Raw genomic sequence first — 5912 nt, 5'->3', positions numbered from 1 at the left:
CCCCCCCCCCCCCCCCCTCCCCCGCCTTATTTAATTTTATGTTTGTCGTAGTTTAATTAAAAGTAAATACCTAAAATAGCATTGATTAAGCCATAATTTACAAATTAGTCATCGACTATCCATTTTACCAATTAAGTCATCAATTATTCAATTCTTACTCAATAATTCACAAATCAATTCTTCGTTGAGGACTTTATTGAGTACGAATTGAATAGTTGATGACTTTATTAAGTAAGATTTGAATAGTTGAGAATTTAATTTGCTAAATTTGATAGTCGAAGACTTATTTGTGAATTATGTTATAGTTGAGGGACTATTTTAAGTAGTTCCTCTTTAATTAACGATGATTGATTTAAATTATTTACAGTTCACTTTTTTTTTTTTTGGTAATATTTAGTTCAATACTAGTGTATAAAAATTTTAAATTAATTTGACCACTGAATAAATACCATACAATTTTCTCATTGGTGAGATTAAAGGTGGAAAAGTTTGTCTTAAGAGTATGTATGCATGCACTCTACTTGAGTTAATTTTTTAAATTAATAAACCTTAATTCTTAAAAATAATAAATAAAACAATTAAACTATCATTTCTATTTTAAAATTTAAATTAATAATATAAGTAAAACAATTAAAATTTTTAAAAAAATGACAATTATAGAAAAGCAGCATTTATTATCCGTTAATTATATTGTCACCATTTTTCCGTCAAAAAGTCAAATTGCGGACAATTAAGTGACAAGATACGATGGACATGCGTCCTTAGTCCTTAACAGGCAATACCGTTTTTTTTTTAATTCAAAGAATAAAAAAATCAATTTTTTATTAATTAAAATATAACGACAACACAAATTATTTAAAATTATTATATTATATTATAAAATTAACTACAAATACCTCACTGACTAATGATTAAAAATAATTTTAAGAAAAAATATTTTTTTCATCGTCAATCAAAATATCCCGCCTAATAGGAGTACCGGCTGCACACAAATGGAGATGAAATAAGTGTGAAGGGACCTTCGTCTCCTGACCATGGAGACGAAGGTCTTCGTATCCGGCCATAGAGACAAAGCCCGTCAGAGACTATTCGTCTCCATCCAGTTCTTGTTTTAAAAAAAATTAATTATTTATTTTATTTAAAATTATTTTTAAAAGCGATAATCGTCACGTCAGGTAAACATGTCATTTTGGGTTAAATTGTATGGATTTAATTTGTGTTGTTCAGAAACTCAATTGCATCTTTTTTAGTTTGATGATCTAATTACAATTTGGTGTGCAATTGAGTGGTTTATTTGACTATTATTTTTAAAATTAACTATAAATACCTTGTTCACTAATGATTAAAAATAATTTAGAAAAAATTATTTTTCAACATCAATCGGAATTAATATCTTGGGTAACGGCTGCGCACAAATGGGCACTACGCATCTTATATGTTGTTGACTATATTTGTAATAAATTTGATCACGTGACCCACTTAGCTGTAATTATACTTTTCATTTTTTTAATTTAAATTTTGCAATTTATTACCACACATAAAAGAATCATCATTTCTGAATCACTTTAAGTAGTGAAATTATTACTTTTTTTTTTAACCTTTTTTTAATTCTCAATACTCTTTTCAATGTGTGATTAATGAATGACATTTATCTCTCGATCAAAATACAATCATTATTATAGATAATCATATCTCCAAGCGAGATTTCATAACTTTTTGATAAAAATTCGTGCCATTTTAAATAAAAGTTTGAAAAAAAAATGTTGAAATATGTCTATGAATTTTACACGAGACGTCAATTAAGCCCATAAACTTTCAAATGTTGCAATTAAGTCCTTAAACATGTTAATTTAGAGCATTGAAGCCTAGAAATCGGGTGGTGACCTGTAACTAAAGTTTCAGAGAACCTCCAACGGGCTTTTGACAAAGGAGAAGGCGACCGTCCCATATTGAGCGACCGTTTCACCTGTTTTTTGGTTGGGGATATGGCGAATTAATACTTTTTATCTTTTTTATTTTAAAAATAAATTTAATAGTATTTTACCTTTTAACCTCGATGAAAGTTGTAGTTACGGAGTATTAAATGTACGTTTCACGTAACGGCAACAACTTGTCTACATTAAGTCAAATTTGGAATTAACTATTAGTCTACACATTTAAGAACACGAAATAAATGATATTCAGGTAATCATGAACTGTACCCATTAAGGAATAACTAGGCTTAATCTGAATGCACTGAGAGAACCGCATCAAAATCAAGAGTAATTTAAGAATATAATGCCAAAAAAAAAATGGCGATTAATGTTGTCGGTGTTTGACTCTAAATATGCTTTGTGAAATCAATGTTCTATGCTAATTAATGATCCGCAGTGGAGTCGTGTAAGTATGTTCATTCCCGGACAAAAATGGTTAGAGCGAGAGAATAAAGTATGGAGTCAAGGGGAATGAATTACGTTGATCAATAATTCCCGTGCTTTACTGACTTTACTCGTTTCTAATGTCTATTTGAACCACTAAAATTAATTGCAATTTACAAATCCAGGTGATGCGAGAGAGTTTGGTTTAAATTATATTACAGTAGTTATGGCAATTTATATCATGGAACATGGTCCAAATAGCATTATAGATCATAGATTGAAATAACTAGATACACAATTTATACTCGTGAGGTACAAAATTTCATAATACAAAACATAAAAATCATAACACAAGACACATAGCATAGCATTATAGACTTAACTGGATTGAAAAGAAGACGTGTAAAATCAGGGCCGGATTTTAGGGCGTGCAAAATCAGGGCCGGATTTTAGGGCGTGCAAAATGTGTAACCGCACAGGGCCCCAAAATTTTGGGGGCCCCTAATCCAGCCATGGCCTAATAGTTAGTATATGTATTTGTGATTATAATGGCCCAAAATTAGTTTTTTTTTTTTTTTACATTTTTATCCTTGCAATTTTTCTTCAATTCGCAGTTTATTTATACTTTGATAGGGCCTCACTTATTTACTAGCACAGGGCCACGCAAATAAAAAAATCGACCCTGTGCAGAATTCATACTTGTAAGGTATAGAATTTTATAATACAAGACAAAAAAAAATCATAACACAAGACACATACACATGTTATATATTTACTTATTTTTTAAATCTGTTTTAGATACATAATTTGTGTTCATAGGTATAAAATTTTACAACACAAGACACAAAAATTCATAACATAAGGCACAATTACTAATTTGTTCCAGGTACAAAATTGCATAATGCAAGACACAAAAAATGATAACAAAAAACACAAACACATAAACCAGGGTCCATAGTGCAGTGTGAAGCCCACAATCCAATCTTTATTCTAGTTGCGGACCACACTTCCAGCACATGCCAGACCCGAGTTCTTTTTCCTTGCCCCATCCGTATTAAGTTTGATAGTCCCACACAAGGGAGGAGACCAACACACCAAATTTGGATGTCGAGAGTGTAGCCATGTTGCTTAAGAAGATAGTGTTGAGCTTCATCGACCTCTCTCAGTATTCGTCCCACAATTTGGCTAACCAACATGTGAACACGGTTAAAGACAAGCTCGCTACATGCATGCCTTCCAAAGCATGTAAAGAAAAGACAATTTCCATCTCCCATTCATTTTATAGAGATTCGTCCTTCCATAGTTAATCTCCACCCACTCAAGAAGTGGAGTACGCACAGACGTACTGAAGGTTAACGGAGTTAAAACGCCAGCCCAACAATTTGTAGCTAATTCACAACGTCTGAACATATGGTCAAGAGTCTCCTCACCATCCGCACACCAAGGGCAATCCCCGTCAATAGACAAACCACTGCTTTCTTTTCTCCGCATTGACAAGCAGACCAATTTTGAAGATTTTCTCCCTTTCCACGCAAGGAACTCGACAAATCCAGCCTTGATCTCTTCTTCCTCAACATGTCATGCAATAAGGTTATACTTAGATTTAACAATGAAAAGACTCGTACCTAATAGAGGCCAACTTAGAGCATCATTCTGACTTTCTTCTAGTGCAATGGGGTCGCTCTAATCTTGTTGATCAAGTTGTTCGGAAGGATGCTTTCTAAAGTGTCAATCTCCCAAGTTTTGTTATTGGAGATGAAATGGCTAACAAATTTATGTTCCAATTCTGGGGGAATATTAAGGCCTAGTGTCCTCACCAAAAGAGCGTCTCCCACCCACCAATTGGTCCAGAAGTTTAGGGACGACCATGATCCCACCTTCCATTTAGTTCCCTTAGTTAACACTTTCTTCCCTCTAAGAATGCCCTTCCATCCCCAAGATGTGTTGTCTTTCTTGGCAATGGTGATAAAGTCTCCTATTTTGATATATTTTTCCGGCAAGGCCCGAACCCACATCTTCTATGGACACGTGAGCACTTGCCACGCTAACTTGGTAAGGAAAGCCAAATTGAAATCCCTTGCATTTCTAATGCCAAGACCCTCGTTATCACGGGGCTTACAGATATCTATCCTATTTACCGTATGAATTTTCCTTGCATTTTCTGGGTGCCCATAAAGGAAGTTCATGCAAATCCTATGAATTTAATTACACGTACTAAATGGGAGGGCAACAACCTGCATGGTATAAGTCGGAACCGTCACTAAAGAAGCTTAAACCAGGATTCTTCTACCTGCCATGCTAAGGGAGCTGGCTTTCCAATTAGCCAACTTCTTTCTCATTTTTCCCACCACTGAGCCAAAGGTTTCCTTAGTCACCATTTTTTGCAAAATTTGGATGCCAAGATACAAACCTAAATGGGTCGTGAGGGGATATTAACTGCTTCTACAATCCGCCTTTTTCATACTTGCTCAAGTGTTAGGTGAACAAAATATTTGGGATTTGGAGAGATTTACCACCTTGAGACCGAAAGCTCTAGCAAATCTATTCAGATAGTTTATCATGATTGTGGCTTAACTTTATGAGGCTTCTCCGAACAACATCAAATCGTCTACGAAGAACAAATGGGAAATGTCACCTCCTCCTCTAGCTATGGAAATTGGCTTCCATCTTCTCTTGGCTACTTGTCGCTGGATTTCCTTTGGCAGCCTTTCCTGCTTTCCATGACTAAGTTGAAGAAATAGGGAGCAAGAAGGTCGACCTGACAAATCCCCCCCTCCAAGGTGAAAGGGGGGAGGGCTCTGCCTGTGAGACCCCAAAATACTTTTCCACTAAGATTCCTATATTATCAAGTTTCAAAATAAAACTATATCTATAATTTTTACTCATACGTTGTGTTACCGAATAAACATATAAATAAAATATTTTTGAAATCTTTATTTCAAATGATTTTATACAAAATATTTATGTATTTATTTATGGTTTTAAAAATCCTATTTAAGAGAAATATTTACTATTTACAAACTTGATCAAAAAGTCTATCTGAGACGAACTTGTAAACCTGATAACCTTATTTTAATCCAAATTTGATTTCAAAATACATTTAACATATTTTTATATTCCTTATATTATGTTTTACTCGAACTTCACTCAACTTTTGATCCAAAATTATAACCCGAGATTTTAATTCACGAAATGACCTAAATGCCCCCTCATAGCCTTTCACTTTCTCTTCCCTCCCTAAGGTTTTGTGCCTATATAAAGAACACTATTCTATTTGCTAGACTCAATCCCTCCATCTGCTCTTTCCCTTCACTACACTTCTACCACCAGGAACATCAAAGTGTTTGTAACCTCTACTCCTCTCTTTTCTTCATTTCTATTTCCTTCTTCCCATGTTTTCTTCTTCTTCCATTTCCTTATTTTTCCTACATTGTTATGTATATGAATGCTGCATATATGTTGATTCATATATATATATATATATATATATATATATATATATATATATATATATATATATATATATATATATATATATAATATATATATATATAT

Source organism: Ipomoea triloba, chromosome 6 (assembly GCF_003576645.1).
Source record: "Ipomoea triloba cultivar NCNSP0323 chromosome 6, ASM357664v1".
Classification (NCBI taxonomy): Eukaryota; Viridiplantae; Streptophyta; class Magnoliopsida; order Solanales; family Convolvulaceae; genus Ipomoea; species Ipomoea triloba.
The sequence above is the reverse complement of the archived record's forward strand: the minus strand, read 5'-3'. Positions refer to the sequence as shown.